This window comes from Mirounga angustirostris, unplaced genomic scaffold (assembly GCF_029215605.1).
Source record: "Mirounga angustirostris isolate CCGP_5_RB_7025 unplaced genomic scaffold, mMirAng1.0.hap1 SCAF_8, whole genome shotgun sequence".
NCBI classification, from domain to species: Eukaryota; Metazoa; Chordata; class Mammalia; order Carnivora; family Phocidae; genus Mirounga; species Mirounga angustirostris.
In genome coordinates this window covers 127,377,933-127,390,613 of record NW_026991716.1, presented here as the reverse complement: position 1 = coordinate 127,390,613, position 12,681 = coordinate 127,377,933, and the positions used below count along the sequence as shown (strand labels likewise).

The window sequence follows — 12,681 nt, the reverse complement described above, 5'->3', positions numbered from 1 at the left end:
ACTTAACATAAGTATATTCCTCTATAACCCAGGCATGGGGAAAACTTTCTTAATTTTGCTTCAATTTCCAGAAGCAATGGGGAAAAGACTAATACCTTTGATTACATAAATATAAAAAATACTTGCATGGCAAACAAAATAAAAATGAAAAAATCAACTGTCATTAGCAAAGTAAAAAGACAAATGACACCCTGTGGAAAAATATTTAGAACTTAGATGACAATCAAGGACTGATACACTTAATATAAAAAAAAAAATCTAAAAATAGAGAAGGAAAAAGGCAGAAGACCTATGAGAAAATGTGACAGACAATTCTGAATAATAATGCAAATGGATATTCATTTGACCTATTCTCTACCTTCTCCCAATAAAAGAAAAGCACATTCAAACTATACTGAGAAACCATGGCTTACCTAATAGAGTAGCAAAAACCTGAAAGTTTAGGAACAAACTCTGTTGCCAAGGCTGTAGAGAAACAGACATTCTCACAGATTGAGAGTAAAAATGCAAGATGGTAAAGCTTCTATGTTAGTTGGACTCAGAAAAATAAAGTTCACATTATCTAATTAAAAGAGAACTGTTAACCAAGTATTGAATCTAAAAGACAAAAAGTAAACCCTGCAGTATCATTATGTAGTAACTCCGGGAAGTAGCTATTATCCCTAAAAGTTGAGGAAACCAAGGAAAGAGGTTGGGATGGTTAGAATGCAGAAACTTGGAGGGGAAACCCTGCTAAACTGGAACCCAGAATCCTAAGAAAGGCGTGCTGCCTGATTGGTTAGGAGGAAGCTGTGCTACCTGATTTGTTAGGAGAAAGGACCCCGCAAGCTAGGATCAGACATTTGAGGAAAGGGCACTGTCTGGCTGATGCAGGTACCCCAGGAGTTCAAAGAAGGCCCCACAGAGCCTAGATTTCTAGGATGGATTAGAGACTGGCTGGGGCGGAAACCTCAGAGAGGCTTCTAGGAGTATAGAAAGTTAGAAGTTGTATCCTATCCTTACTGGATGAAAAACTGTTTGGGGGTGACTCTGACAGGAAGAGGCTGCAAGTCTCTCCTCCTTTTTCCTGCCTCGCAGTCTACTTCTACCACACTGTTACCAAAACTCGACAGGGTGCCTGCTGGTACAGCAGAAATGTGGTGTGCTGAGTCCCAGGGCCGGCATCTCAAAGTGGAGGATAAAATGGTGGGTGGAGAGATGAAAACAAAACAAAACAACAACAACAACAAAAAACAGCACAACCCCAATGGAGGGAGATTTGACAATGTCCAGCAAATCTCATGTTCATTTACCCTTCAATTTAGCAGTCCTACTTTTATGAATCTGGCCCCAAAATAATATTAGTAAAAAAATGTTTTTAATTATTTATGGATAAGACTATTCATCCCAGCACTGTTTTTATTAGCTAAATTTTGGAACCAGGCCAAATGTCCATCAATAAGGGACTGATGGAATAAGCTATGGAATAAGTTAACACAGTGAAGTAGTTGGCAACTGTTAAAAAGAATGAAGGCTATCTCCACATACTAGCACAGAGCGATCTCCAGGATATATCACTATTTGGGGGAGGGGGGGAAGCAAGATGGAGGAAAGTACTTATAGTATGCTACTCTTTATTTAAGGAAGACGAGGCATGAATATATGCCCTATAATTTCAGAAATGGTTACCCAAGTAGAGATGGATGAAAAGGGTAGAAGGGATAGGAATAGGACTTAGACTTTAAATAATTTTGTTTCATAGATTTGACTGTGAAACCATGAAACATAATCATAAAATTAAATTTTAAAAGGTAACCTCCACAAATTAGAAATAAAACAAAATAAATGAAATTGTTTGGTTTGTAGTGGTATAACTACATAGACTGGAGCTATCCAGGAGTCTTTTAAAAGTAGTAATTTGACCATGCATGTCTGATGGGATTACCCTGAGGGAAAAAGAACAGCAAAGATAGTAAATTGTTTTCAGTTATGAGACTGTTGTTGGTAGTATTTGAATTATTATGCAGAGATTGTTATGTGTATAATGTGGCATAAATCAAATGAGTAATTTCTGGTGTTGAGATCCAATATTTTTGGCACGACTGAAAGGAGATAGAGTTATAAGATCAATAAATTAAAAAAACCCCAAAGAACTCTGTAGTCCTAAATTTTAATCTACAATGTCAATATGATGTATTTTATCTTAAAAAAAAAAAAAACAAAAAAAACCAAAAATATTTTCTTAGCTCTGTCTACAAAATGGTTTAGAAAAAAACTGACCCTATAGTAATGAGACCTCTAAAACCCAAACTGTGTTTTCTAATACTGTTTCTAGCTAAAAGGAACAATGGTTCTTTAAAGAAATGCATGAAAATCAAAACAAAACAAAACAACAACAACAACAAAAGCCTGACTCCGGATTTGGGGAAGGAAATGATTAAGATTATTCTGGAGAGTTTTGTCATATCAGAAGGCAAAGTATCTATCAAAGACTGCTAGACATGCCAAAAGGACTCAGGAACCAACTGAATAAGCTCGCACCAAAGATGGAATAATTTGAGCATTATCAATCATGATCATAAGTGTAATGAATTAAAACTGATCAAATATGTTTAAATTCATAAGTTCCTATGATATTTTAATAAAACCCTAGTTGGTAGCCTTTAGAGGATGTTAGAGAAGCACTTCATTATTTTAAAAACTGGTACATAAAGGGAATGAATCTAGTTTCCTGCTTTTCCTATGGGATCTGTACCTCAGGAAACAAAATAATTAATGGGGGGAAATTTCTTCATAGAGCATCCCAGCTATGAAAATGTAGAATATCACTAATGTAACTGCTAATAAAATAATGTATTTACCAGTAAATCTCAAAGATTCCCTGAGACGCTTTTAGGGGCACCAGAAATTCAGTATTATTTTCATGGCAATATGAAGACATTATTGACCTTTTTCACTGTCTTAATATTTACACTGATGGTACCAAATGTAACAGTGGGCAAAACTACTGGTGCCTCAGCACCTACCTATCAAGGAAGTGGCACAAATGATACTAATAGTCTGCATGCTCTACTACCACACACTACAAGAAGAAAATAAGCCAGTTTCATTTAAGAATTTCCTAATGAAGCAGTAAAAATTATTAATTGTATTAAATCTTGACTTTGAGTATTTAAAAAAGTATTCCATGTAATAAAATGGGAAACATAAATAGAGCACTTAGGCTCAATACTATCTCTGATGGTCATTGCCTTGAAAACCACTTGTGTGATTGTTTGAGTTGCCAGCTGAACTAGCCATGGAACACTATTTTCACTTTAAGGAATGACAAGTGGTTGTCAAGACAATGACTCTGTGGCCAATGGTTAGATTTAGGCTTTCCAATAAAAATTTAAATTTGGGAAACTTGAATTTGCCACCATAAGTTTGGAGAGCTTCCCAATACTTACAGGCTTTAAAAAAAAATCAATGGTTATATATGAATTTTTTGGATATCAAATAATGAAATATGTCCACATTTAGAAGATCTACATATATCAGTGACTCAATATTTTCCAAATATTGTCACAAAATCATGCATGGTAAGAGATCTATGAAAAGAACAAGATAAACCAGTGGATTTTAATATAACAGAATATGAAAAGCTCATTGACATGGTTTCAGATTTCACACTGTAACTAACCTTTAGAAAATGGCCATTTGTCAAATTTTGGTATAGTGTCTAAGAAGAATATCTACAATTATCTGAAAAGGGTATTAAAATAATCCTTCAACTTCCAACAACACATCTTTGTGATGTTAGATTTTTTTATGTACGTCAACTAAAGCAACATATCGCAACAGATTGAATACAGAAGCAGAGAGAAGAATATTGTCTTCTTTTTTATTAAACTAGACATTAAAGAGATTTGTAAAAATGTAAAACAATGCTCCCTTTCTTACAAACTTTTTATTTTGGAAAATGTAGTTATTTCCCTTGAAATGATGTCATTTGTGCTAACATGTAAGGGTTTATTATTGTTATTTTAAACAAATAACTATTTTAAAGTTTTCTGAGTTTTAATTTCTAACACAAAATATCAGTAGATAAAATCCACATAAACAGAAGCTCTGTAATGTCAATGGCTGACAACATCACTAAAAGAGTGACATTCACACATTATTATTAGTTCCTATTGGAAGTAGACACTATCTATGAAGTAGTCTTGCCAAAAGTGATATGGAGCCTGATTCTGATCAGAGCCTCTACATCTACTGATTTATAAGAAATGCACCACATGAAAATGTGGGAGATGCAATCAGCAAAATTCAGATTGAGGGAGACTCTGCAGAAAAAAAATGACCAGTTTCCTTGAACAAAAATGGCAGCATAGGGTTGGGGTGGGGAGAGGAATTGAGAGAGAGAGAGAAAGACAGAGAGGATTTGACACGGGAAATAAGCAAATCAGCCAATTTTAAAATATGGAATTTTTTTTTTCTGGAACCTGATTCAAGTAAGCACAGTTAAATGTTGTTATATGAAAATGAGAAAAATGTGAACACTGACTAAAAATTTGTTGATATTAAGAAATTATTGATAATTTTTAGGTGTGATATCGGTACTGTAGTTATGTGCGTTTTCCTTTTTTTTTTTTTTTAAATGTAGACATCCTATAGAGATGAAAATTTTAGAAATGAAATGATATTAAGCCTGGAATTTGTTTCAAAATAATCTGGAAAGGTAAGATGTGACAATACATGAAACAAGACTAACCATGAGCTCATTGTTGACGCTGGTTGATAGTACATTTGGCTCATTATATTATTTTCTTTTCTATTTACATTTTTTCAAATGTCCATAATAACAAGTTAAGCAAATACATAGGTGATGCAAACTCCACACCGTCCTGTGGGACGACCTGCAACCCTGCAGACAGACACAAGATGGCCTATTGTAATTAAAACACAACACTTACCATCTCTCAGAGGGTGAGATGGGCAATGACAGTGACAGAGATCAGAGATATTATGTCGAGGTCAGATTTGTCAAGGACTGGAACCAGAACTGTTGAAAGCAGCTTTATATACAGTCCATGTTCAGTGTACCAGTAGGGCAGAACTAGAGTTTAAAAGTTAGAAAAGTACCTTATAACACTATTTTGTTTGTCATTTAATATTTCTTAAATGCCTGTTGTGTATCAAGCGCCATTCTAAGCTTGGAGATACAGCAGTACCTAAGAGAGACAGAGTGTCCATCCTCACGAAGCTTAAAACAATAGCTCTATATTTCAGATGAAGATAAATAATATGAAGAAAAATATAGAAAGGAAGAAAAAATACCCTGAAATACCTGGAGGAAGGAGTGTTCAGGGTAGAGGGCACCACAAATGCAAAGGTACTGAGGCAGCCAAGCATACTGCATTTGGGGAGAAGCAAGAAGGTCTGTGTACTAGAGCAAAGTGAAAGTGGGGGAGAGTGGTGGCCACTGGAATAGAAAGAGAGATAGGACCAAATCACCACAAGGACATTGGAGATTGTTTCAAAGTGATGGAGAGCCACTAGAGGGTTCTGAGCAGGGGACCTTGAGCTGTTAGTGATTTAACAGACTACTTTGGCTGCTCGGTGGAGTAGAGACCACAGGGACCAAGAGCAGAGGAGGTGAGGCCATGCAGGAAGCTACTTCAGGGGGTCCAGCAAGGCCTTGGGCTAGGCTACTACCTGGGCAAACATGATCAGAAGTGTTCAGACTTTGTGATATTCTGATAGTACTTGGTGGATGTGGACTGTGAAAAAGAGAGGAACCAAGGCTGACTCCTGAATTTTTGACATGAGCAACTAAGAGAATGAGTTGCCACATTCTGAAATGGAGAAGACAGAGCAGTGAGTCTGGGAGTGGTGGTGGAGAGGAAGCAAGACTCTTCGTCTGGACACATGGAGTTTCAGAGACCTAACACATCTAAGTGGAGTTGTGTGTGTGGGGGGGGGAGTTGTCGCTAGGGGAGAAGAGTAGGGAAGCAATGCAAATGGGCCATTTTGGCCTGTAGTTGGTATTTAAAGTCATGAAATGAGACTGGATTAAGGAAAGTGGAGGATGAAAATCTAGGGCCCCCCCAACATGGAGAATCTGGAAGAGACTCTGAGGAGCCCCAGGAGAGAAGCCAGTGAGATGTGGCTCTGGGAGCTGTGAATAAAGCCATTGCGAGAAAGGAATGAGTGACTGTGTCCAGGGCTGCTGAGGGATCCAGAGAGGTGGGAACTAAAACCGACTCAGGTTGAGAGGCCGGTTTCTGGTTTGTTGGGAACAGTGTCAGCCAAAGTGGGCTCCAGAGAGACTGAGGGAAGAAAGTAGAGGTGGCAAGGTAAACAGCAGCTTCAGAGGTGTAACTGTAAGGGAGCTGACAAATGGGGCTAGGGCTAGAGCAGGATACCTGGTAGAGGAAGGTCTTGCTCAGTGACAGGAGACATTGCTACAATGCGGGGCTACGGAGAAAATGGTCCAGCAAGAGGGGAAGCAGCAGATGCTGGAACAGAGCCCTTGGGTGGCTGGGGGGGAGGGGAAGGAATCCATGAGTGGAGAGTCTGGCCTTGAAGGGGAGCCCAGCTGGTTCACTTTATTCATTAGAGGTGCGAAAGCAGCGTCTGTGGGGACGGATGCAGGGAGGTGAGTAGATTTGGTGGTGAGGGGATGTGGAAGTTCTGATTGATGACGGAAGGCAAGGTCATCTGATAAGACAGGGGAGGAAGGCAGGGGAGCTAAGAAATGGTGTAGACTCAGTCATGCTAGAGCATGGGAGTGTGACTTGACTAGAGAAATACTGCAGGGATGCTGGCAATCCTGGGGTCCTATTTGAGGCTGATGGTCATCAATGTAACGAGACCAGTCAGCAGGACTGTGTGTTCTCCTTCAGCTGCGTTGAGATGCTCAGGTGCAGGGGCAGAGCTGGTGGAGCATTTGCTTTGAGCAAACCTGGACTTAAGAGAAGAACAAAGAGTAAAATGCAATACAGGATTTACATATAAAGAAAGAGACTGAGAAACTGGGACAATCAAACTTAGAAGCTGGACAGTCTATCTGTTATCTGGCATAAAACAAAGAAAGAATTGATCTACTTAATCAAATGATCTGACTAATAAAAAACTTTGTAGTACAGGATTATACTTTTTTTTTTAAAAGATTTTATTTATTTATTTGACAGAAAGAGAGACAGCGAGAGAGGGAACACAAGCAGGGGGGATGGGAGAGGGAGAAGCAGGCTTCCTGCGGAGCAGGGGGACTGATGCGATGTGGGGCTCGATCCCAGGGCCCTGGGATCATGACCTGAGCTGAAGGCAGACGCTTAACAACTGAGCCACCCAGGCGCCCCAGGATTATAAATTTTTAATGGATTATTATAAATAAAATACCTACCACAACCATCCTGGCAACCTTGATTCAGAAGGCAATGTGGTACCTTGGGGTTATAACTATGAGCATCAATTGCTGTATTAGTAAAAAAAGTATTAGTCTTGATGGTAGAGAGACAAGGAAAAGATGATTATACTTGATAGAGTTCCAGATAACCCAACTTACATTCTAATTGAAATTCCTTAATATAACCTATCACCCTGAAAGCGCTGCAGGAAAGGAAATCACAGGACTCAAAAATCTTTTTTCCAGGGCCCGAGATGAGTGGCATAGACAAGGAAAGACGATTTACAAGTCACTGTGAGCACAGAGGGACATAAACTTCAGGCACAAAGGAAATAAAAGAAATGAGCACCAAAGCTACATGAAAGGAAGAGTCTGTTCTTTAAATTTTATTGCATTAATTTAATTCTATACATAGAAATAGTGAAAATGACTTAAGGCAATTTTTTTTTCTTTCCAAAAAGTTCTGAAAGATTATGCTTTTGGTAGGTAGAAGGGGAATAACTTACAAAAAATACCATGAAAGATTTATAAAATATAAAAGCTATAAAGTAGCTTTTTCCAAAGACACTGAAATTTAGGATCTTTGAAAAAACTGTTCTCCAACAAGTTCTATGAGATTAATGGAGAAAGTGTTTAAGTTTTTTTGACAAAAATCTCAGTATGTCCATTAAAAAATGGGAAGTCTATGAGGAGAACACTAGGTGATAAATAAGAATATAACAATAAATTGTGCAACCCTACAGGAATTTATGCCTGTATATCTTCTAGTGCCTATGGAATTTCAGATAAGGCAGATTTCTCTAACACAAGTGGTATCAAGGTTAGCCTGTGCTAGAAAATACCACTGTGCCTTTCTTCAAAACACACAGAGCTCTTACACTTCCAAAGGAACTCTTACGTGCTATTGTGAAACAGGGGATTAGTTAATGTTTTGTTTTTTTTTTTTTTAAAAAGGGGCCTCACAAAGTACAGAGTAATCTATAAGCCAAATATTTTAACATGACTTCTTTTAGTAAAATTCCATTTTCCCTATAATAATATTGCATTCCAAATTTCCCTTTAATATAGCTATCTCTTTTTTTTTTTTTTAAAGATTTTATTTATTTATTTGAGACAGAGAGAATGAGAGAGAGCACATGAGAGGGGGGAGGGTCAGAGGCAGAAGCAGGCTCCCTGCCGAGCAGGGAGCCCTATGCGGGACTCGATCCAGGGACTCCAGGATCATGACCTGAGCCGAAGGCAGTCGCTTAACCAACTGAGCCACCCAGGCGCCCCTCTCTCTTTTTTTTTTTTTTTTAAAGATTTTATTTATTTATTTGAGAGAAAGAATGAGAGAGAGAGCATGAGAGGGGTGAGGGTCAGAGGGAGAAGCAGACTCCCTGCTGAGCAGGGAGCCCGATGCAGGACTCGATCTAGGGACTCCAGGATCATGACCTGAGCCGAAGGCAGTCGCTTAACCAACTGAGCCACCCAGGCGCCCCCTTTAATATAGCTATCTCAAGTGTCGTACAACAGTTAAGACAAAAGGAAGTTCAAAATATTCTCTATAGGTAAGTAGGAGAAAAGGTCACACGTTTCTTAATATTAGCACAAATTAATGAGCTTTATCAAAGATACCAGTGAAATACGAATTTTCAGACCCAGCAGCCCTGCTTAGTCTCATTTTGAGCCTACTGCCTGCCCTATGGGACACTGGTCCCTCCTCTCATCCCTACCTCCTGTAGTTTTGATAACACTGCACTGATGCCCTTCCTGCTGGTAAGCCTGTCTTACGGAGCCTCCCCTCTGGCCCCAATTTCGCAGCCACCATCCTTCCCTGATTGCCAAATAAACCTGTGCTCCCTCACCCACTCAATACCCTTCTATCCCACGCAATCCACTGATCCTCAGCTCCATCCCCAAACTATCTCTTTTGCTTTAAATCCAAAGTTCTAGATTCTGCTGAAGGACAAGTGCACATAATGTCTCACTACCAATTAAATTGACCTTTAATTCCATCTGCTACAAATAGAATCATCTTTCTTTGCAAGTTAGTTCTTTGTCCTCTGTTCTCTGTTTGAGTCAACAACCTTATACTAAGTACCCCTACACAGGCGGTGGTGAAAAGCCCTAGGGACATGAAAGACATTCACTCAGTACCTTGGAGGCCCTGCTGCACAATGGTAAGCACAGAGGCCTAAACGCTGACATTAACATAATAAATAAGTGCTAAGCTGATTATAAGAATGGAGAGCTGCAGGTGTCTAGGCAGTTCCAAGCTGAGCATCTGGGCCTGCAGCCATAGGTAATGATGAACTATCTGACTTGTGGTTTTTAGCTTGGCTACATTGACGCCAAAGTGAAGAATCAGCTAGAGAATGCCAAGTATTACCTCGCCAAGTAAATAAAATGTCAAGTTTGATACCTATGCTATATATTGCTATTAATTGGTATACAGAAGCCTTCATGCCTTGCTGGGGGGCAGGGCAGAGTTTGGTTCAAGCATTCAGCAATTCTACTCCAGTGTGTGTATCCCCCAAAAACTCTCATGAGGGTCTATAACGATGTTCCTTGCAATGTTATTTGTGATAATAGGGCCTTGGGAGCAACCTGTTACTCATATTGGGAAGGGGGAAAGGTAAAAACACGGTGGGTACAACAGCATATAATGGAGACACAAAACGAGGAAGTAGGGATGCAGCCCTCTTCAGAATGGAAGGCGTACTTGAGAAGTGGGGGGGAGGAAGAGTCATCTCTAACACAGGCTTAGGACAGAAAGGGCGGGGAGAGGAAGCCTACTATGCTCCCAATATACCTTCCAATTTGAATAGGATTTGTTCGGAGGTTAGGTAGAGATAAGTCTGTGGCCCAAAAGTCTTTAGGTCTGAAGCTAAGAATTACTTGAGAAGGTTGAAATGTGTCTTCCCATTACCACCAAATCTTGTCATTCCAGACTCAGCTCTCTGGGAAGCCCTTGCCCATAACCCCACCCTCCCCACGGTGTTTTATTATCCCTGATCAGAGCATTTATCCCACAGGACTGGAATCTCTGGGGAAGTGGTATACAGAGCAGTTAAGTCTCTGAGCTTTTAGTTACACTGCGTGGTTTCATGTCCTGACCCTGAATCTCTACGGTTGCATAGCCTTGGGCAAGTTATTGAACCTGCTGAAGCCATGGGATTTCCTTTTTAAAATGAGATAATGCTTATAGTACCTACTTCATAGGGCTGCTACAGAATTAAATTAGATAAATCAGATAAAGTGCTTAGAATATCATTTGGCACATAGTAAGAGTTCCATAAATGTTGGTGAATATTATTTTATATATATCTTTGTATACAGAGCACAGAGCCAAGGTCACTTAACATCTGTTGATGAATTTAAACTTATTTGTATATTACCCGAATGGTATATAGAATTTATGCTCATTTTTCTCACAATATAGTTTAGGGTACAGGAGGCCTTAAGAATAAGTTAAACATCAACCCCACATGCCTTCTTTCAAAGTCACCTGCTTCATTTTTTGTACCATATAATTTCAATGTCTTGCCCTGGAATGATATTCCCCGTTCCTAGACATTTTTGAATGGGTATAATCTTATTATTTTACGAGTCCGTAACTACCAAAAATTTACTTATAATGTCACATTAACCACCAATTTTTAACAAATACTGGCATCAACAGTTCTCTCTATGTGAACGTGGATGACTAGGGCAGGAATTAACAATTTTTTTCTGTAAAGGGCCAATAGTAAATGTTTTAGGCTTTGTGTGCTACATAAATATCTAAAAATATTCGGCTTGATGATTCCAGAGTCCATAATTTCTCCCTTTAAAAAAAACCCGTCAGTCTGCATACATTTATACAATATACTTTAAACAGAGGTCTCTGATGTATATGAAGGGGCAACATGTCACAGAGTTTCCATGAACACCGTCTGCCTTCACTGATAAGCCACAAGGGGATTTACGGGGAACCACCTTGAGAACTGGAGTCCTTGCACATTTGACATTTCTCTTTGCAAAACCCAAGACCATGCCTGCTTTTGCATTATGATAGAGCTAACTTCATTCATTTTACAGTTGAACTCTGTGGCTTGATATTCACTAAATAGAATTCAGGAAAATAGATATGACCAAGGAAGGATAGGTGATAGGCAAGATGTGACAGGGAATTCTTTTTCCTATTTGCCCCTGAGTGGTCACAATGAAAATACCTTGAGGTATACCAGGAAGGAATTTGAAAAGGGGAGCATTAACAGGGATAAACAGAGCCTACTCTGTCAGCTGTTAGAAGCATCATCGCTAAGCCTGTTTGAAATCTTTGAAACATGAAAGTTTGTGGTCTTCCCTTCAAATCTGACAAGTTCTTTACGCACCTGAAAGATGAAAGTGGTGAGAGAATGTGGATATCCAAATGCACAGTGCATTCCCTGGGGCGCTGTGTAGGACTGTTCAGTCCTTCGGTGATTCTGAGCTCCAGTAGAGGTACTGAATGGGAAAGGGCAAGTTGGAATCCCAGCGGTTTCTTGGCAGCAAAATGAAAATAGATGTGGTAAAATTAACACTTTTCTTTTTTTTTATTATTTTTTATTTTTTTTATTTTTTATTATTTTTTAGAGATTTTATTTATTTATTTGACAGAGACAGAGACAGTGAGAGCAGGAACACAAGCAGGGGGAGTGGGAGAGGGAGAAGCAGGCTTCCCGCTGAGCCGGAAGCCCGATGCGGGACTCGATCCCAGGACCCCGGGATCATGACCTGAGCCGAAGGCAGTCGCTTAACCAACTGAGCCACCCAGGCGCCCAAATTAACACTTTTCTAACAAAGAAACACACTTTTAAATTTGCAAACTTTTAAAAAATACAGTAGGTTCAGATCTGCCATGTTTATAAAAACAGGAAAATAGGTTAAAAGCATCACCAGAGACAGTAAGCAGAGTTGGATAGAAATGTTAACTTTTTAAGGCACCTGGGTGGCTCAGGCAGTTAAGCAGCCAACTCTTGACTTCAGCTCAGGTCATGATCTCAGGGTCATGAGATGGAGCCTTGTATCAGGCTCCGCGCTCAGCGGGGAGTCTGCTTCTCTCCCCCCTCTCTCTCCTTCTCCCTCTGCCCCTCCCCCTGCTTGCATGTGTGAGCATGCTCTCTCTCTCTCTCTCTCAAATAAATAAATAAATCTTAAAAAAAGAAATGTCAACTTTTCTATTAAAAAGTTTGAAAATAACAACTATACCACAACTTCGATGAGAAAAGGGTAAATGTGCTGAAAAGTACACCAGAAAAAAATTTGTTTTAATTTTTTTGATAATTTACTTTTTTTAATTATCAAAA

The 12,681-nt window shown here is 39.2% G+C and overlaps 1 protein-coding gene across 1 annotated transcript in view; it reads right to left on the bottom strand.

Moving 5' to 3' along the window:
- Positions 1-12,143, bottom strand: part of SAMD5 (sterile alpha motif domain containing 5) — an 80,135-nt gene extending 67,992 nt beyond the window's left edge. Inside the window, exon 1 of the transcript XR_008505421.2 lies at positions 11,728-12,143. The gene's annotated coding sequence lies outside the window, so the exon portion shown is untranslated. The remainder of the gene's footprint in view (positions 1-11,727) is intronic.
- Positions 12,144-12,681: the final 538 nt, after the last annotated feature.